Raw genomic sequence first — 22,488 nt, forward strand, 5'->3', positions numbered from 1 at the left:
GTTGTGTCCTAAGTGGCCTTGATGGATCTTGATACTGATCAATAGAGATGATTTCTTTGTCACATTGGGTTTATAGTCTTTATAGCTGTTCAGAAGTCCATTATTTGTCATGCATGTGATTTCTCTCCCTAGGAGTGGATGGGTCACAGGCACCATATGTATTTTATTTCTGTCCTTTCTTGGTGATCTGTAGGAACACAAATAAGCAATTTTTTCCTTAGCTGGAGACCGTTGTGTCCTAAGTGGCCTTGATGGATCTTGATACTGATCGATAGAGATGATTTCTTTGTCACATTGGGTTTATAGTCTTTATAGCTGTTCAGAAGTCCATTATTTGTCATGCATGTGATTCTCTAGCAGGACAGTCTTGATCAGCAGGGGGACACTTGGCAGTGTCCAGAGACCTTGTGGTTGCCACATACAGGGTCAGGGTGCTGCTGATATGTTTTGCCAAAAGTTTTACTTTCATTTTAGGTTCTAAAGATTTGATAACAAAAAGAAACCACGTCTTGCACACAGATAAACAGTTTCAATTTTTAATAGAAGATTATTTAACTTAATTTCAACATAATCATTGAAAGAAAAGAAGTAGAAACAAATGAGAGAAGTCATATATAGTGTATATATCACCATATATATCTTACATATATATCTATATATATACATATATAGTGTATATATCATATGTAGTGTCTATATAACCAACTTGGGCGAAACCTGCATCCCGACTTGAACAGCACAGTCTGGAGTCCAGTTGGGAGAAGAGTTGGGAAAGGGTTCTGAACAGTGCATCCACCCCATGGTGGACTTCAGATGCAGCTTTGCGGGCTCCCACTTTTAATCCTAGGCCACAAGCTTATATCATCATCAGTTTATGTGCACAACTGCAGCTATGATTTTCTTTCAACTTCTACAATGCTGCTTGTTTCACCTTTTAAAGAGTCATAAGATTCCTTAGACATCACCCCACTCCGCCCCACCTGGGCATTGGCCAGGTCGCCAGGGCTTAAAAAATTCCAAGATCTACTCCCTTTCTTATCTAAAGTGCTGCTTGACTTGCTGGTAACCGTTGGTATGCTCACAGGCAGGCATGTCATCCAGGCAGGGTCAGAAGTTGCCCACAGACCTGCTCCCCTACTTCTGAAACCTGAACAAGTCCATCTCCATTTTAACTTCTTAACATATTATCTGATGGGTAGAGGCCAGGGATGCTGCTAAACATCCCACAGTCCTCAGGACAGCCCCCCACTACAAAGCATTATCTGATCTAGCTGTCTTTGCCCTGGGATTAAAAAAACAAAAAAACCTGGTCTAGAGGAAACAGTAGTTTCAACCAACCGTTGGTACCACCATCCAGCAGTGGCCAGCACAGTGGACATGTTTTGCTCTAGCACACAGCTTTATTTGTATCTAGAAGATTCAAGATTTTCAGTTTCATAAGTATAAGAGCTTCCGCATTTATTTCTGTCTTCAGGGTTCTTTCAGGCAAGTTAGAGTAAAACCAACCAAGCAATGTACCTTAGAAAATTTATTGAGAATCAGTCGTCAGGCATGTGGTTGTCACGTGATGCTGGTGGTGGTGCAGTTTGCTTGCTTTAATCTATAACTTCCTGCACGCAGTGGTAGATATCTTAGAATCCTAAGTAGGGACTTATTTTTCTAAAAGCCTCCCGGTCTTTTAAAGATACATCCAACTTATTTGTCATACCCTAGGGAGGTATTGGCACCCCACTCCAGTACTCTTGCCTGGAAAACCCCATAGACGGAGGAGCCGGGTAGGCTGCAGTCCATGGGGTCGAGAAGAGTTGGACACAACTGAGCGACTTCCCTTTCACTTTTCCCTTTCGTGCACTGGAGAAGGAAATGGCAACCCACTCCAGTGTTCTTGCCTAGAGAATCCCAGGGATGGGCGAGCATGGTAGGCTTTCGTCTGTGGGGCTGCACAGAGTCAGACACGACTGAAGCAACTTAGCAGCAGCAGCAGGGAGGTATAGGTTACCTCCAATTAAGAGAGAAGAGTGAGCAGTCAGGATAAAGAGTTTTAAAAGGCTCTTTGTTTTGTTTTGGTTTTTCATTAGTTTATTCATACGGTTTTAGTATGCAATTTGTTTTCGGTCATTGACATAGAATTCTAAGTCTGGCGTGTTGTTTATTGTCTGATAGGGGTTTGTTTCATTGGTTTGGTTTGTGTAGTAGGGGGAAACATTTTTGAGAGGAAATCAAGTGAGTTTTCTTTTTCACATTGTCTGGAGAAGCCGAAAGCCATATCAACGCAGGTTTTGATATGTAATGTTCGTGTAACAGACATAAGCACTGCATCATTTTCCTCCATCCTTTGTGGGGTGGACCCCATGCTGAGGGAAGATGCTTGTCAATCAAGGCAGCAGCTAATTAGATGAGCTCCAGTGCTCCTGGATCCCTTCCAGATGCACACGCCCTGTCACATCTGCCAGGGGTGTCAGTGCAGGCTCCCCCTACTCCCCCCTAAGTCCTTTGACTCAAGGCGGTCCACACTTGGAAAGGGAGGGAGTAAATATTTCTGGGGTGCCCACTCAGAGCTGAGACTGTCTATGCCAGATCTGGGGTATCAGAATGGAAACAGAGAGTGCTCATTCCTTAGGGGCATGAAAGTGGGGACCAAAAGGGGGTCCCAGGCCCATGATGACTGTAACTCAGTGGCATAATACAGTGTCTTATACCAGTTGTATAAACGGAGGTCTGTGGGATTCAGGAAAACCCCACCAGATGATTTTCTCCTCTTTTCTGTCTTGTGTAAGCATGATCATTGCATGACTGTTTACTGTTATTACTATTTTTTGGCCATGGGACATGTGGAATATTTGTTCCCTGACCAGGGACTGAGCCGTGAATCCCCTGCACTGGATGCTTGAAGTCTTAACCACTGGCCCTCGGGGAACTCCCATCATTGCATGACTTTTTAAATGAAAATGGCTAGAAACATCCCTGTCAGTCCAGTGGTTAAGATTCCATGTTTCCCATGCAGGAGGCATGGGTTCAGTCCCTGGTCAGGGAGCTAAGATTCCACATGCCACATGGCCAAAAACACCCAAACATAAAACAGAAATAATATTGTAGCAAAACTCAATAAAGACTTTAAAAAGAATGAACATGGCCAAACTAAAATTAGTGAGCTGTTGCTTAGGTCATGGTGGACCAAGTGGAATTTGATGTGTTTTAGAAATCTTCCTTTGGTGGTGCTATTTATTCATGCTTTTATAAAAAAAAAAAATCACTTTCCTACTTTCCTTTCATTGTGAGGCTCCTGGGAACACAGGGCTGAGGTCCTGATGGTGGAGAGCACTGGGCAAGTGGGCTCTTTGAAGGGTGACAGTGCTCCCTGGGTGCCCGAGGGACCCAGCACCGCTGCACCCTGGGCTTGTTCGTGGCTTAAATCACCTCAGTGCTCTGAATTCTCCCACTTGGAGACGAGCTCTGAACCATCTCCCCCGAGGATGGCACCGCGGCTTCATGCAAAAGGCTCGTCTTCTGATCTCCCATGAAACATGACAGTTTTCTCTGTGACGGCCGAATTAATTATCAGAAACCATTTGCTGGCAGACAGTTGGATGCTAATTATGATAGGTACCTTCACAGGCCTTAGACCCAAATTTGTTGATGTTTGTTGGTGGTGGTAAAAATGAAAAACCATAAAATACAAATTTTTTTCTTTTTTGAAACAAATGTATGCGATGCAGATGAGGCCAGAAAACTTTGATGGAGTTCTCTGTGATCTGAGCTAAAACTACTCAGTCTGGTTATGCAGAAAGAGATTGAAGAAATGGTTAATGAATTGTTACTTTCTGGTTGAGAGGGGTTTGAGTTGGGATATTTCAATTTCAAAAACTGGCATTGATTAGATCTGAGGGACATTGGGTGAGGTGTTCCCAGAAGGTCGAGATCTGAGTATCCAATTTGACCTCACGCTGTGTCCCAGGTTTGTGAAATCTTTCTAGCGGGTTCCACCTGGGAGGAATCATTTTCAATTAAATAGATCTGACCATTGGAGAAAAGATCATGAAAGGCCCCCGCGGTGTGGGGTCATGTTGTGAACAAAGTCGCCCAGCTCACAAAGGAACGGCTTGGGTGTCAGCCTGTCTCATACTCGCTCTGGGTAGCATTTTGCTGTCCCATCAGTGGTTACCTTAATGAGGTGTCAAGATGAAGGCAGGTGGGTGCTACCTGGAGCTGTGTGATGCAAGGAAGTGGTTGCTGTCTCTGACTCTCATTGGGACAAGCAGGAAGGAGGCCAGCAGACCCTTGATCCTTGGAAGGGGTGATAATCTACTGGAAGATTGTCCAAACGGTAGGAAGGGGATCCAGTATTAATGGGAAAGCAGAAAAGCAGAAGAAGTGAGAATAGAGAACTAATTTCATATAGGTATATGAATGATCTGGTTTTTGTTAGCAAGGCTTATGATATGATAACCAGCAGTGTTCCAGCATACATTCTAGAATAATCTTTTTTAAGATACTAATTTATTTTTACTTATTTGCCTGTGCCAAGTCTTAGCTGTGGCACACAGGATCTTTTAGTTGTAGAATGCGAACTCTGAGTTGCAACATGTGGGATCTGGGGCTTCCCTCGTAGCTCAGTTGGTAAAACATCTGCCTGCAGTATAGGAGACCTGGCTTCAATCCCTGGGTCAGGAAGATCCCTTGGAGAAGGAAATTGCAACCCACTCTAGTATTCTTGCCTGGAGAATCCCATGGACAGAGGAGCCTGGCAGGCTACAGTCCATGTGCTTGCAAGAGTCGGACTTGACTTACCGACTGAACCACCACATGTGAGATCTAGCTCCCTGACCAAGGATCAAACCCCAGGCTCCCTGCATTGGGAGTGTGGATTCTTACCACTGGGCCACCAGGGACATCTCTAGAATAATTTTTAATAAGTAAACAGTGCATGTGTGCATGCTTAGTCACTTCAGTCATGTCCGACTCTGTGCAACCCTGTAGACTCTAGCACACCAAGCTCCTCTGTCCATGGGATTCTCCAGGCAAGAATATGTGTTACCATGCCCTTCTCCAGGGGATCTTCCTGACCTGGCGATCGAACCTGCGTCTCTTAAATCTCTGGCATTGGCAGACAGGTACTTTACCAGTAGCACCACGGGGGTGGACACCCATAAATACTTTTGGGAAATTGCAGAGATAGTTTCAATACATTTTTTTCCCCTCCAGGAAAGTTAAATGGTTCATAATTTCTTGTTAAATTAGATGGCTGATATAAAATAACAATTTTCAAACACTTCACATCTTAGCCCTTAATCATCAGATAAAATTATCTGGCAGAAATAGAAACTTCTTTTTCAGTTTCACCTGAGCTTGCAGCAGTACAGCGAGCCCCTCCTCATGAACTGCTCTTCCCAGGGCTTCATTTCTCAGGGGGAAATTGACACGGATGCAGAGACAGAGGCATGAAACTGCCTTGTTCCATGGAAGAACAGGGTGTAGTTCAGAACCCAGGTCTGTGATGAAGACAGTTTTAAAGTCCCTGCCATTTTTCTCCAGTTGCACCTTGGGTTGGATTTCCTGATGTATTTTCCTGCTTCCAAGGTACAAATGCAAACTAAGATGAATAGGACGTTTAAAGGAATTGTACTTAATAAATCTCATTTGTCTGTGCCTTTTCCTATGTCTTCTTCATAATTTTAGTTCTCACCATGCAGCAGTTCAGAGATCTTCTTTCTCCCTCTCATGAGCCAGGGAGGAAAGCCCCCAGTGTTTAAAGAGACTCAGAGTCTCCAGTCTGTCCTAGTTCTGCTCACCAGAAGCTGTGCAGAGCAGAGCTCAGCCTGGCAGACGGAGAGACTGGCTCAGTTTGGCTCAGTTGTGAGAAGTAAGGAAGGCAGGTACCAAGCCCATAGCACAAACACCAGGATTTGTTCAGGAGTTTCTGTGTTTCTTTCTTCGCACACTCTTTCACTCACTAACTGGTTCACAGAAACTTGCTGAGTATTAGAGGGTATAGAGATACAATCCCATCATCACTGTGAAGAAAGCACGGGCCCCACCCTTAGGGGTTCCCTTGCCAGCAGTGTATTCCAGCAACTGGGTGGCATTATGCCCTCTCACATCAGCAGTTTCCACGGAGGTAAAGCATATAGGAGCCAAGTTCATACAGCCCAAGGGATGTTATTTTTTACCAGCTGGAAGGACATGTCCTTTTTTTCCAGTGGACACAAGAATGAGGACTTCGCCCCTCCTCGTTTGTTGAATATTTAAAAAAAAAAAACCCCACATCCTGACACCAGCAGTTTCATCAGGGAGGCATCTCTGGGTTCTGTCAGTTCGGTTTGACACCTTCTGGGTGACTCTGCAGGGAGTGATGCAGTCAATCTGGAGAGAGCCTGGATCGGAGCTTCAAGTCAGTTTTGAGTGCATTTCTGCCACCGATCATCTCTGGGCGCTGTGGCCAACTCATCTGCCCCAACCAAGTCCCAGTTTCTCATCTGTGAAACCAGTTGCTTTTACTGTAGTGGATCATGAAGTATTTGCCTATGACTACATCAGAATTGAATTTTCTCTGTGATACAGTTTTTTAATGACCTATTAGGAATTTTAAGTTCCCTTTCTACTGCGAGGTTCTTAAAGCCAATGATTTTCTATATAAAAACTAGATCTGGGGCACAAAGATAAATGTTTGTTAAATGTATTAAATGAATATTTCTAACTAATTTTAAATAGGACCCTTCCGCCTCCATAAGGATGACTGTAGGCTATTGAAAACTTCTTGATTCGTGATTATATGTTTTCCTGAGTGCAGATGTATTGTGTTCATATGATTTTTTAAGATTAAAAAAAGAAACAGGATGCTTAAACAAAGTACGTTTAGGTCACTTTGAAAATCTGTGCTTTTCTACTTGAATGGTAACAGCCCAACCATTTTAAGGTTTAAATCAATGATTTTGTTACCAAGTCAGTTCAGTTCAGTCGTGTCTGAATGTTTGCAATCCCATGGACTGCAGCATGCCAGGCTTCCCTGTCCATTACCAACTCCCAGAGCTTGCTCAAATTCATGTCCATCAAGTCAGCGATACCATCCAACCATCTCATCCTCTGTCATCCCCTTCTCCTGCCTTCAGTCTTTCCCAGCATCAGGGTCTTTTCCAATGAGTCAGTTCTTTGCATCAGGTGGCCAAAGTATTGGAGCTTCAGTTTCAGCACCAGTCCTTCCAGTGAATATTCAGGACTGGTTTCCTTTAGGATTGACTAGTTTGATCTCCTTGTAGTCCAAGGGACTCTCAAGAGTCTTCTCCAACATCACAGTTCAAAAGCATCAATTCTTTGGTGCTCAGTTTTCTTTATGGTCAAACCCTCACATCCATACATGACTCCTGGAAAAATCATAGCTTTGACTAGGACCTTTGTCAGCAAAGTGATGTCTCTGCTTTTTAATATGCTGTCTAAGTTGGTCATAGCTTTTCTTCAAAGGAGCAAGTGTCTTTTAATTTCATGGCTGCAGTCGCCATCTGCAGTGATTTTTGAAGGCTAAGAAAATAAAGTCTGTCACTGTTTCCATTGTTTCCTCATCTATTTGCCATGAAGTGATGGGACCGGATGCCATGATCTTATTTTTTTGAATGATGAGTTTTAAGCCAGCTTTTTCACTCCCCTCTTTCATTTTCATCAAGAGGCTCTTTAGTTCCTCTTCACTTTCTGCCATAAGGATGGTGTCATCCGCATATCTGAGGTTATTGATACTTCTCCTGGCAATCTTGATTCCAGCTTGTGCTTCATCTAGCCTGGCATTTCGCATGAGGTACTTTGCATAAATTTAAATAAGCAGGGTGACAGTAGACAGCCTTGATGTACTACCTTCCCAATTTGGAACCAGTCCATTGTTCCATGTCCTGATCTAACTATTGCTTTTTGACCTGCATACAGATTTCTCAGGAGGCAGGTCAGGTGGTCTGGTATTCCCATCTCTTTAAGAATTTTCCACAGCTTGTTGTGATCCACACAGTCAACGACTCCATGGACGTGAGTTTGAGTGAACTCCAGGAGACGGTGATGGGCAGGGAGGCCTGGCGTGCTGCAATCCATGGGGTCACAAAGAGTCGGACACGACTGAGCAACTGAACTGAACTGAACACAGTCAAAGGCTTTAGCATAGTCAGTGAAAGCAGAAGTAGATGTTTGTTACCAAGATAGAGAAGAAAAACCCAACTGAACTTTTTAATCCGTTTTGTACAAGATGAGTTTCAGAAATATCATCTGAGCTGCCTAAGGTGCAGCTGCAGTGTTTCAGTAATTACAACTGCCATTTATTGAGTAATGACATGTCCAGATTAATGGACATGATTTCATTTGACCTTCACCATAAACTTAGGAGGCAGGTTCTGTTGTTACCCTTGTACACACTGTACCCCTTGTGCAGATCAGGGCGTCAGAACTCAGAGATTAAGTAACTCCTCAAGTTCACACCTCCTAAACATTAAAATGGAATTTGATTGAATTGGGTCTTTTATATGGTTCAAAGAACCACCCAACTAATGTTCTTATTACATTTATAGCCACAAGGCATGTCCCACAGGGAAGGTTCAATAATCAGTGAGTGCATAGTGGGCAGGATAAGTTTGAAACTCTTCATGGGATCACTTTGAAGATATGTACTCTTGGAGCCTTCTTTTTATTTCCCATTATTTAGTACTTTGTTTAACTATGGACAGGAGCTGCAGTGTTCCCAGATCATCTTCATGCTGATGGGTCTACTCATAAAGCTTCACTAATTAAAATGACATGATCCTGGGACTTGCCTGGTTGTCCAGTGGTTAAGACTCCATGCTTTCCCTGCAGAGGGTGCAGGTTCAATCCCTGGTCTGGGAACTAAGATCCCACATGCTGCACCGTGTGGCCAGAAAAATAATTAATTAAAATGATCCTCTGGCTGTGTGATACTCGGGTATCTCCTCCTAGCCAGGGGCACTGGCGTCGTATGGTAGCTGGTCAGAAATGCAGAATCTTGGGCTCTACTCCGAGCCCACTGAATGAGGTTCTGCACGTGAGCAGGTTACTGGGTTACTCCTGTGTGCGCTGACGTTTGGGAGCTTTGCACGGTTAGTGGGCCTCCCAGATTGCTGGGGTTGCTAGGCAAAGAAAACACTAACATGTCGAGTCCTGATAGCCACCTTCATGGTGCTGTGGGCGAGAGTGAAGTGTTGGAGAAACACGTACATATAAGATACTGAAGAATGTGACACTCGGAAGAAACTAAAATGACCTGAACACAAAAAGAAGCTGAAAAGTTAAAAAGCTTTTTCCATGGATCTTGCTTTTTACACAGTTGAGGAAGACCTAGACCTTTTCCTTTGAGAAAAAAATCATTCCAGATTGTTTTGATGTGCAAACAAGCAAGTCCAATTAGTAAAGAGTAAGAATTAATAAAAAGAGAGAAAGTAAAAGCTTAAACACCGAACTTCTCAAGGTTCTTCTTTTGAGCTAACTGCAGGGCTCTTGGGCTTATTTTCACCTGAAAGTTCACATTTCCTATCAAACAGCTCCACAGTGAAAAATCATGTGTGTTGTATAAAATAATTACTCAGAATTGTTGTTAAGAACAAAACACAGTATGCCAGAATGAATGCCTTTTCTGTCTCCTGCGGCTGTTCCTTAAATGCACAAAATATTGTAGAACATAGAGTAAAAAATGTAACTTTTCTTTGCCCTCAGTTTGTTCTAACAAGTAAAAATCAAATCTTAGCTTGCAAAGAGGGAGTGAAATTGTGTGTTCAGTGGAGTCTTTAAGATTTCCTATTGAAAAAAAATTAGCATATGTACAGAACATAAATGGACTACAATGAGATTCAGATCTGTGAAATGTTAGGATGTGAGCGTGTTAACACGTGTGGGCACATCTTTGGGCTCTGACATGGACGACAATTCACTCTTGGATCCTGTGTTGCTATTTCACAGAAGGTTAAAGCAAGTGGAAGTGTGGCAAGGATTTCCAAAACTATCCATACTAACTTCGAGGACTGTGTTCTCCCAACTGCTAATTAATGTGGAGTCAGCTTCATATATTGAGATGTTTAATCAATTGGCAGATTGCTGTCAATAAATATGTGTCTTAAGTGCTTTGTAATAGACAGGCTAATGAAGTGTACTCTGTGCGTGTCAGAGCTATTGGGAAAAATCTCTCTCCCTTCTGGGCATCTTGCCACACTTGATTAGTCTCCCTCTGATGCAGAGAAGAATGCCCTTCACTGTTGCCTGTCTCACCTCTGGATGAAGTACCTGGAGAACCAGACAAGAAATTAAATTACACTGTATAACAGCAGTTACTTAAGCCATGAGCGGTGGTACTGTTAATGCGACTGATAGTAACTAATGTTTCCTGAGCAGTTACTATAGGCTGAGTTCTGAGCCTAGTACTCTGTTTCTAGTTACCTCCTTTAATCGTCCCTGGGACACTCTGAGAATGGACACTGTTTCTCCACCTGCTCAGAACCTTGCTGTAACCAGTGTCTTTGTCAGTGCTGCTGAAATCCTGAACCGGATTTAGTTAGTAACATAACCTGTTCCATGTGTAGTGCAGTTAAGTCATTATAATTCCCCAACTGTAACAGGATAGAGAAATACAAGGAATACATCTTATTATTGCTTACTATTGAGTACTTCCATGTATAACCACCTGCTCCTGAGTACTGGGGGTGAGGAAGCAGTAGTCAGATGTCTGCATCTCTACCTGGAAATTCTCTCTGAATCTCCAGACCTATAGAGATGTGACATGCTAGCTTACTCACATACTGTAAATCACCTCCATGTGGGAAATGGGATTAGGGTTATCTGAGATGGCGCACAGTTCTTGGTAAAGCTCCAAAACACATACAAAAGATATATTCCCACCTTGATTTGTACAAAAATTGCATTGCTGGACTGTCTGGTGTACATTGATGCTGGGCAGAAAATGTATACTTTGTGTTCATACGTAAAGGGTGTCCCATCTACATGAAGGTCCAGTGGACACCAGGAGGTCATGAAGCCTGGGAGACCATGATGTTGCAGGTCTAGCCTGCTTCTCCAAAGACACCTGTCTTCCAAAACTTTCATCCAGTAAATACCAGTAAGTGAAGTCGCTCAGTCGTGTCCGACTCTTTGCAACCCCATGGACTGTAGCCTACCAGGCTCTTCCCTCCCTCCATGGGATTTTCCAGGCAAGAGTACTGGAGTGAGTTGCCATTTCCTTCTCGGGGGATCTTCCCGACCCACGGATCAAACCTGGGTCTTCTGCATTTCAGGGAGACGCTTTAACCTCTGAGCCACCAGGGAACCCTGAGCCACCAAATACCAGTCGAGTCCTCAATCATTAAGACAACCACAGACACCCTAACGGATTTTCAGAAAGTCCACAGAGGGTCGTTGTCACCCCACAAGGCAAGGGGACTGTGTTTCATCCCTGTCTTTCACATGTGCCAACTGAAAGCATCAGTAGTTTTCCCAAAGTCACGTATGTGGCCAGATAATGGAGTTGAGATTCAGACTGTGCTATCCAACTCCAAAATCCTACATTTAACCCTCTGGCTCCATCTTCCCCAGCACATGGATACGGGCCAGCATTGCCACATGCGAGCGTGTGTGAGCTTTATGGGCCCGCCCTTAGGAGTATGATGTCAAAAGGAAAAGGGCTTATTGAGGCGAGTTGGAAACCCATCGCTTGCTGTCTTCTGTGTCCAGGTGCTTTGCTGACATTATCTGAGATCCACAACAGCCCTGCTATGTAGTTGTTTTTATCCCTTTGTCCCAAGTCAAGAAGCCCTCCACAGATGGTGACTGAGAGGGACAGCTCACCTCCTACGTCAAATCCAGTCCACTTTATCTCAGAACAAGAGAAGGCTTCCTCCATCTTCTACATAAAGCTGGTCCAAAAGAAGTGCAGTTGACTAATCCTGCCTGAATTTCCCCCACGCCACCACATTTGTCTTTGTTTATTATATTAATAAATACTATGCAGCCAGTGTTCCCATCTGGCGGGGCAGAGAAAAGAACATAAAAATGAAGTTGTGGTTACAGCCCTTCCATACTAATGAAGGTGGTACCTACTTGGCACAGTAGAAAGGTGGGTCTTTATTTTAGAGTTCTTAATTAAGAACTGCCAAGTGACTAATATTAATTAGGAAGCCAGCTGTATCCTTCAGTTTCCTGGCATATTTCTTCATACGAACCTGTGAAGGGAGTTAAGTCTGAGCCGATTTAATCAATCGGCCCATGAGCAATTAGGTACTAAGTATACTTCGTGTGTTCGGGACCCAGGTGTGTGGACAGAGATTTATAAGATGTTCTTTTTTGCCTTCAGGACCTCCACCTAACTGAGGTGTTCACACTGACCCAGAGAACCAGGATTTCAGGACAGTGACATAAAGGCAGGCTCTGGGGAGTTACTGGTGGCTTAAGAGGAGGATGGCAGCGTAGGGGGAAGGGAGCTCTTTGTAACTAAGAGTAAGTTCCCTGCATAGGAACGAGTTCCATTCTGAAAGCACATTCGTTAAGTCTAATTTGTTTGTAAATCCAACAAAGTTAGCCTAGGTACCCAGCTAATAAAATTGGCTATATTGTACCGAACTATAAAGGTTTATAATACTTTTCACACAAAGGATACATTAAAACACAGAAAATAAAACATTTTTAATCTTACAGTATAGTACCTTGAACAGCACAACAGCTGGCACACGGGGGCTGACATCGAGTGAACAGGCAAGAAGAGTTACTGACTGGAAGGCGGAGAAGAGGTGGGAGATGGTAGAGCTGAAGGGTTGGCAGCAACAGGAGACGGAGGGCAAGCTGCACTTTCACTCACACCTGACGTCGATGGAATGCACGTTCGCATCTTTGAAAGTTTGCAAGTTGAAAATTCATATGTAGGGGACTTACCAGGTGCCCCCCATCTGCTGGGTCTTGGGAGCCAGCCAGGGTGAATGATGGAGGAATATTGTGTCCCCAGCTATGGTGGGGTGGACAGGAGATTGAGGACCACTCCACAGACTGGGAAGTTTGGGAGTTCAGAGGAAGAAATGACCATCATGGGCAGAAAGAGTTAGGATGACTACAGCTGGGCTCTAAAGAGAAGGGACCCACTTTCCAATGGGAGATGGGCTGTGGGCAGCCCACGGAGACAGAGGAAAAGGACGTAACAGGCATCTTGCTGGCATGACACTTCAGCTCTCCAGTGCTCTGTCTCCCACCAGCTGGTGCACAATTATTTATTTATTATCTGAGCTGTGTGGCATGCGGGACCTTAGTTCCCCCACCAGGGATCGAACCTGGGCCCCAGCTGTGAAAGCACTGAGTCCTAACCACTGGACCATCAGAAAGGTTCCAGCTGCACAATGATAACAGTGTCCATAGTGTCCCTCTGTTGGCGCTGCTGACATCTCCTCGAACACACAAAGGTGGCTTCCTTCAGGGACCTGGTTCCCTGAGCTGGAGGTGGGGGTGCTGCTTGAAGAAGCTGAATGTGCTGTATGTTCCAGCATGAGTTAGGCTTAGAACAAGGGGCTTAGGATGAAGCACCTCAAGACCTCCAACCAGGTTTTTACACTCTTAAGTCTCACCATTGAGGTATTACTAACTGTTGAATTCTAGTTCCTTGAATCACTAGCAGTTACAGATGGATTAAATGAAGATAAAGTTGTAATGTACTTTTGACTTTGCCTGATTAGTCTGTTAATTTTCCAGTTTTTTTTTAAACCCAATCTCGAATTGTAGTCCAATTTGCAATCTTCTTTTAATTTCACACTCAGAAACTCAGATTGCTGAGTTGTATCTGCAGGTGGACAGTTGTGTTAAATCACCTAAAAGAGGGCTGTGCTTCTTCTCATGCAGGAGCTTAGAGTCCAGAAGTCTGAAGCCCACTGTGCTTCTTCATGGACTGTATTTTTTTATTGTTGATAATTGAAACATAGTTGATTTACAGTGTGTTAATTTCAAGTGTACAGCAAAGTGATTCAGTTTTATATATATATCTATATATGTATGTATTTCAGATTTTTTTCCTGTATAGGTTATTACAGAAATACTGAGTAGAGTTCCCTGTGCTATACAGTAGGTCTGTGTTGGTATCTATTTTGTATTAGGTACTGTGTATAAGTTAATCCCAGACTCCTTATTTATCCCTCTCCTCCTTTTCCCCTTTGGTAGCCATAAATTTGTTTTCTGTGTTGTGGATCTGTTTCTGCTTTATACCTACTTTATATATACTTTATTTGTACCGTTTTTTTTTTTTTTAGATCCCATATACAAGCGATGTCATATGACATTTGTCTTGTCTGACTTACCTCACTCAGTATTATAATTTCTGGGTCCATCTGTGATGCTGCAAGTTGCATTATTTCATTATTTTTATGACTGAGTAGTATTCCATTGTATATATATAACATCTTTTTCTATTCATCTGTTGATGGACATTTAGATTGCTTCCATGCCTTGACTGTCAGACTTTCTTGAACACTTAGTATTTCCTTCAAATGATCCCAGGAGAGCTCTGGATCAAGAATACTTAACGTTTGAATGGAGTCAAGGTCATTCATAAGAGCTTAATCTCTTAGATATAGGCTCATCCTAGGGAGCTGTTTGATGTGCTTTTCTTGCTCAAACTCAGCCACTGAACTCTGTCTTTACACATCTGTTCCAATGGAATGCTAATTTTTCTTCATGTTGCACATGTGTGTATATGTGTAAACTCTCTCTAGCCTTAGTTTATAAAAAGCCTTTTTCAGTAAACCTAGACAACTAAGAAACTTTTCACTATTTTCTAGAGCCCTGCCTATTACTGATAAAGTCCTGATCAGTTTCCATCTTTGGAATGCTGTGGTTCTGAAATCCCTGAGTATTACTACAAGCAGAGTTCTTTCCGAAAAAAAGAAGTCTTGGACTGGGTGGATCTGGGTTTTTTCTTTACATTTTGTTAACTTGGAGAATTTTACTAACCTCATGTCTTCCTTGACACGACTGAGCGACTTCACTTTCACTTTTCACTTTCCTGCATTGGAGAAGGAAATGGCAACCCACTCCAGTGTTCTTGCCTGGAGAATCCCAGGGACGGGGGAGCCTGGTGGGCTGCTGTCTCTGGGGTTGCACAGAGTCGGACACGACTGAAGCGACTTAGCAGCAGCAGCATGTCATCCTTAGCTTCAAACTGAATCTGTTCAGTGGCTTCATATGAGTGGTATCCCTACAAAAATCAAAATAAACACGGAACACTCTTCTGGAAGAGTGATTTTGCCATATCCAGATAGGAGTTATTATAAGATTTAATATTTTTCTTTAAATCAATTCACATTCTTACATTTCTTTTTAAAGATCCTGCCTAGCATATTTTAAACAATAGATTGGCATCGTAACCAATGAAAGAACATGCATAATAATTAAAATCTAAAGTCTGCACCTGTAGTCATTTCACAGCTTTGGAAGATGTCACGTGGGGAGATGTGATATTGGTTGAGTGGGGTGTGGGGGCAGGGGATACTGAGGTGGAATTGAGGGAAACAGACCCATATCTCCCTGGCTTTAATATTAAGTAAGGTTTAATTTTACTTGTGAGTTGTTTACACCATGATTTTTCAACTTGAATACAATTGATACCTTTGGGTCCAGATGACAATGTAGTTGGAGACCGTCCTGGTCTCTAACCACTAGAGGCCAGTAGCACACCCCAGGTGTGACAAGACGTTGTGTCTAGATATTGCCAAGGGCCCCGTGGGGAGGGCAGGATGGTGCCTGGTCAAGGACCACTGTGTTATATGTGGGTCATTGTTTTGCTTTCACTGCCATTGTCGTCACTGTCTTAGATGGTTAGTAACTGTGTGTATTTAAAATATGCTACAGTTTTGTTTTTTGTTATCTTGGGGGAGTTTGTCCATTTTGTTTTATTTGTTTTTGACTGTGCCGAGTCTTCACTGTGGCGTGTGAGGGCTTCTCTAGCTGTGGAGCACAGCCGTTAGAACACAGGCTCAGTAGTTGCAGTGTGTAGGCTTAGTTGACCCGTGGCATGTGGAATCTTAGTTCCCTGGTCAGGGATCACATCTGTGTCCCCTGCACTGGAAGGCAGACTCCTAACCTCTGAACCACCAGGGAAGTCCTAGTGCTGCAGTATTTGAGATCTTGTTTTAGCATTTTTGTGCCTATGCCTGAAACCCCTCTACTTCCAAAATGGAAGTGGCTGTGGCCATTCCTGATGCCTGGTTAGGGTATACTGAGTCCCTTCTCTGAGACTTGTTGATCAGTTCTCAAATGAAAGACTGGATCTTGCCTGCCCTTCTCGTGGGTTTCCAGCTTATGTGCAGATATGCTTTGTTTTAAGACAATCCAGTGGGAAATGATTTTCTGTGTTATCCATTGTTCACATCAGTGGAGGCTTTCATTTTTGTAAGATCTACTTCCGTTCAGTCTACTATCTCTTAACTTTCATGAAGGTCTAATGATGCTGGTTAATATCACATCGGTTTTTATGGTTTTTTTCCAATGAGAAAAACTGAATATTAGAGAGGTTAAGTGACTTCCCCAAAGCCACACTGCTGTCTTCAAGCAAAGAAATGTTCACATTAATTGCAATTCATAGATAACCTGTCGATATATGGCAATTATGTGGATTCATAGATAACATGTCAATATATGGCAATTATATGGATTAAAAGATAATGTGTTAATATATGGCAATTATGTTGCAAATACTGATGCCTTAACTTTTAAATAAAATTCTAAACCTAATTTTAAAATTATATACTAGGATTATTGATATTTTAAAAATACTTCAGATGAAGACTTGAGAGAAATTTACCCAAATACTAATAGAAACTGTGTTTAAGTAGGAGACCCTTGGCAGTTTTCTTTTCAACCCTCTTTTGAATTTCTCAATGGCTTGTAATATATTTCTATTTCTTTAAAAAGTGAAATGTAGAAGTCTAAAAATGAAGGAAGACATAGTTTGGATTTCTGCCAGAGTTTCTCCTTTTTCTCTACAATTTTAAGAAATTGTCAATCGACTTTAAAAAAGTGCAATGTGGGAGTTGTGAGTTAAGTTTTATATGAGGCAAATGAGGACTATAGCCCGGGAGACAGAATTTTAGATAACTCTGAGAAGTTGCTCCAAAGAGACAAAGGAGAAGGTCAGTATATATGTGATTTTGGTGGAGGGGGAGTACATGCAATCAAGTACATGCTTTTTTTTTTTTTACAGAAGGTTTCTGTTAGTCCTGGGGAGCAATCATCACTATGAAGGATTTTAGTGCTTTTCTAGATATAAGAGGATACAGAATTGGGCTCATAAAATCAGCTCCTGAACATATTTACTAATAACTATCTGAAGATTTGTTCTGACAGTTTTTCCCTGAGCACCGAGTGGGTCATTTTTGCTCTCCACCCTGAACTCCTTCGAGGGTGTTGAAAATCAGCAGTTGCAGCAGCACATGAATTAATCTTGTAAAGGTAGATGGCAAATGTCAATTTGTAGTTGACAGTTCATATTCTGCACATGTCCAAGTGTAAGTGTCCATATGTCTGGGAACAGCAGTCTTTCAGAGTGGATTTGCTGTGTCTTTGGGCAGAAGGCCAGGGCTTCCGCGATAACTCAGTTGGTAAAGAATCTGCCTGCAATGCAGGAGACCCTGGTTCAGTTCCTGGGTCGGAAAGATCCCCTGGAGAAGGGATAGGCTACGCACTCCAGTTTTCTTGGGCTTCCCTTGTGGCTTAGCTGGTAAAGAATCCACCTGCAATGCATGAGACCTGGGTTTGATCCCTGGGTTGGGAAGATCCCCTGTAGAAGGGAAAGGCTACCCACTCCAGTATTCTGGCCTGGAGAATTCCATGGACTGTATAGTCCATGGGGTTGCAAAGAGTTGGACATGACTGAGCAACTCTCACTGGGCAGAAGGCTGTCCTGGCACCTCATGTTAGAGGAAGTAAATACACAGCTACTTCCTTGGGGCACCTGGCCAAAATAATGGGTACTAAAGCAGGCAGTGGGGCTGCTTCCTCTGTTTTCAAGCACGTTCAAGTGCATTACATCTATTGTTCACTTTCTTTCTATTATCACTGATCAGCTCCCCTCAGATCATGAGGCACTGGATCCCAGAGGTTGGGGACCTGTGGTCTGAGGAATAGTAATAGTGCCCAGTGTCAGATGGAGATGCACTCAGTAAGAGTGGTAAAGCCTGCGAGTGTTCTTGACCAGGGGCCAACCCACGCAGTCTCCAAGTGTTTGTGCTGTTGACCTTTGAGGTATGGTGGTGATGTGGCCTCTCCAAGGACTCATAACCTACTTATAAGCAATTCCAAGAGCACAGACGCCCATGGAGGCACATACGCCCAAGCTTCATATACAACACGCAAGATGAATTTTTCACATTGGGTTTTTAAAACTTGGACAAATCCCAGCTTCCCCTCACTGGTGTGTCTTTTGGAGTTAGTGTCCTTTAAAGCAACAGGGGGGGGAGGCCGGTAGGGCAGTGATTGTCATGTAAGCAGAGTGGTGTTTGCAAGTAAGAGCTCAATGAGAGATGATGATGATTTTGGAAACAGTATTCTGGTGGTCGAATTGAACAATCATTCCTATAGGACAAGTATCCAGAGACACATTGTTAATCCTCTCTCAGATTGGGGCCTGGATAACGATGCTGTGGATTGAGTGGAAGATAGAAAAAATGGTAAACTAAAGAGATACATAACCAAGGGGAAGGGGAGGTGCCCCTGGGTACCAGCAGAGAACCTATAACCAGCGTCTGATGTGTTTCCTTAAGAATCAGTTTGCACATTGGTCCATTGCCTCTTAGCAGAATCTAATCTGAGAAATGAAACGCTGACTGGCGCACACAGTTGAGTCAATTCCCTCAGTGCTCCTGAAATATAACAGAGCAAGGAACAGTATAATGAAAAATAACAGAGAGAGTAGCTCAGGGCTTAACTTATGATCAGTGTTCATTACCACAAATGACACTTTCACTGCAGAGTTACCATTAAGATTATTGAGTCTTATGTAATGTGGTTCCCCTCTGAATAGATTCCAGAACAGCTTAGCCTGTGAATGGGAGGGCTGATGCAAGAGGAGGACTGAAAGTGTATTCAATACCCCTGTTCATTTTTCCCATTGGTGCTGGGGAGCCGCCCATTCAGAACCCTGGACAGAGCGAAAGAGATGGCACCTTTCTCCAGGAAGAGCCTCCATGATCATCTTTGTCATTGAATAACATGGTTATGTGTTAATGTTCAATGAGGACCAGGCTCAGAAAGTGACTAACTTTTTTGGTAGTTTTATATCCAAGGCCCCTAGCTTATGTTCTCTGCCATTTTTTTTTTTCTCAAGCATACAAATTGTAACATTTAAGAAAATATCTCTTTGGAAAGAGATTGCATCTTGTGCAAAACTTGGGCACACAGCCATGAGGCATTTTCTAACTTTGTGGCTTCAGTAGAGTTTGGAATGGACAAGCCCAGTTCAGAGCACATTGTATGTAAAAGTCTTATTGATTAAGTACCTGTTGGGTACCTGCTAAGCACTTTGGGTTATTTCATCCTCCTAACGACCCTGTGAGCTATGTACTCTTATCATCATCCTTCCCATTTTCTAGATAAGAAAGCATGCTCAGAGAAGTTAAGTTCTCCAAGGTTACCCAGCTGCCGGTTATTTTTTTAACCTTTTTTTTTTACTATTTTAAATTTTTTAGTTTGTGTTGGGGTATAGCTGATTAACAATGTTCTGGTAGTTTCAGGTGAACAGCTGTGGGACTCAGCCATCCGTATACATGTATTGATTTTCCCCCAAACTCCCCTCTCATCCAAGCTGCCAGATAACATTGATCACCATGTGCTGTATGCAGTAGGACCTGTTGGTTATCCATCTTAAATATAGCAGCATGTACATGTCCATCCCAAACTCCCTGTCCCTTCCCCCCAGCAACCATAAGTTGTTTCTCTAAGTCTGTGAGTCTCTTTCTGTTTTGTAAGTAAGTTCATATGTATCATTTCTTTTTAGATTCCACATATAAGGGATGTCAAAAGATATTTCTCCTTCTCTGACTTATTCTACTCGGTACGCTTTTTTTTTCAGGGGCAAATACTAAATTCAGACTCTGGCCCTTCACCCTGCTCTGTCTCCTGGGCCCCACCCCGACCTGTGGGCCAAGGGGTTGGGGGTGGGCTGCTCGGTCTAGAGAAGCTCGCCACAGGGGGTCATGAGGGGAAAGCAGCGAGGGTGAGGGGTGAAGGGACAGACGTGTACACACAGCTATGTTTAAAATGAATAACCAATTTTTAACTGGTTAAAGGACCTACTGTGTAGCATAGGGAATGCTGCTCAAGGTTAGTGGCCGCCTGAATGGGAGAGGAGTTTGGGGAAGGATGGATACTTGTATGTGTATGGCTGAGTCCCTTCACTGTTCACCTGAAACTGTCACATTGTTAATTGGCTATACCCTAATGCAGAAAAAAAAGGTTAAAAGAGCACAGCTGAACTTCCCTGGTGGACCAGTGGGTGGGACTTTGTGCTTCCACTACAGGGCAACAGGTTTGATCCCTGGTTGGGGAACTGAGATCCTGCATGCATGCCGTGTGGTGTGGCAAATAAATGAGTGAATGGAACACAGCTCAGTGAGGAAGTCAGGCTTGCCTGGGATGCAGCAAAACTCCTGAACGCACATGGTCTAGAGCTGTTGCTGCTGCTTGAGCCCCTTTTAGTGAAGGTCTACTTGGTGCCCTGTCCCCAGCTGCTTGCTGAGTTTCTTTGGCCCTTACAGTTGTTTTTATGTTTTCTTGCATTGGGGGAGAAGGGGACTGACTATACTTTTCTCTCACCAAGTTCACGGGCTTTAGGAGTTCTATTTGTCGGTCTGATGACCTTTCCAGGCTCATACTCACCATAACTACTACAAACGTATTGGAACACCCTCTAGGTAAATGGAATAACTCTTAAAAATATGTATATATACACTTTTATGTATATTTATAAAACATATATACATATTTCCATCCTTACTTTTCTTAAAACATTATAAGTAACCATGTGTCAAGAAAGGGTCCATCAGCTTTCACAATGTCTTTCATCTAAGTACAAAGCTGGCTCGATTGCACCATTTTCAAATGGTCTCTATCTGTGTTCTGCAGCATGGTAGCTGCTAATAACATGTGACTCTTGAGCCCTTGAACTACAGCTTGTCTGGTTGGGATATGCTATCAGGGTTTTCAAATACTCACCAGATTTCAAAGACACTTAGAACCAAAAAAGAAATCATTAAATTTATATGATATACTTACTAAATCTTTTATCCTTAGATTAGGAATAAAATAGATCATTTACCATGTTGATACAGGTTACCCATTGAAATGATCATATTTTGGATCTATTGGGTTAAATTAAATATATTCCTAAACTTGATTTCATCTATTTCTTTTTCCTTTTTTAATGTGGCTCCTAGAAAATTTAAAGTTAACCTTTGTGAATCTCCTGTTTTGTACCGAGCTATGCTCTACATACGTGAAAGTAGAGAATATGTCTCCACAAATTGGAAGGACTAATATGTGTTTAAAAATAAGACTTTAAAAATAGCTTTCTGAAATATTTATGAGAGGAAAAATGAACTCACTGTAGGTATTCAGTAGGCTGACTAAGAGGGGCTTGTTTTTACCATTCCAGGCAATCCATGTCGGGCAGAAATCTTCTTGATTAACAGCTATTCAGGAGGGAGTATTTTTCCATGCGAAGATAGGTCAGTTCGAGTCATTTGTAACAGAACGTTGTTTTCTAATATTTGAAATAACTGTTGAGTACGTGTTCCCTTTGTGATCCCAAGTGTCATCACGTGGCCACATCATGACCATACTGCACCCCACAATAAAGCAAATATCTGAATAAAGTGAGTCCCTTGATGTTTGGTTTCCCGGTGCATATAAGTCATGTTGACATTGTAAAGTGTGTGATAGCATTATGGTTTTAAAAAAAAATGTATACACACACACACATAAACACCCCTTTATTTAAATCTGGGGGGACTTCCCTGGCAGTCCAGGCTTCCCTGGTGGCTCAGACAGTAAAGAATCCGCCTGCAATGCAGGAGACCTGGGTTCAATCCCTGAGTCAGGAAGATCCCTTTGGATAAGGGAATGACAACCCACTCCAGTATTCTTGGCTGCAGAATCCCATGGACAGAGGAGCCTGGTGGGTCTACAGTCCATAACTAATACTTTCACTTTTCCCAGGCAGTCCAGTGGTTAGGTCTCTGCACTTCCAATGCAGGTTCAATCCCTGGTTGGGGAACTAAGATCTAACATGCCACACGGCATGGCCAAAAAAACTAAAAATTAAAAAATAACGCTATTAGGAAAATGGCACTAATAGACTTGCTCTACGTGGGGTTGCTGCAAATCTTCAATTTGTAGAAAAGGCAGTTTCTCTGAAGCCCAGTACAGCAGGGTCTGCCTGAGCCAGAAGCTGTGACAAAAGAGCAGCACCAGGCCGGTTTTGCAGAAACCCCCGGCCTCTGG

At 42.8% G+C, this 22,488-nt stretch overlaps 1 protein-coding gene across 3 annotated transcripts in view; it reads left to right on the forward strand.

Moving 5' to 3' along the window:
• The window catches only part of RSU1 (Ras suppressor protein 1), a 205,655-nt gene that overhangs the window by 166,822 nt on the left and 16,345 nt on the right, over positions 1 to 22,488 (forward strand). The window lies entirely within an intron of this gene.

Source organism: Bos mutus, chromosome 13 (assembly GCF_027580195.1).
Source record: "Bos mutus isolate GX-2022 chromosome 13, NWIPB_WYAK_1.1, whole genome shotgun sequence".
Lineage (NCBI taxonomy): Eukaryota > Metazoa > Chordata > Mammalia > Artiodactyla > Bovidae > Bos > Bos mutus.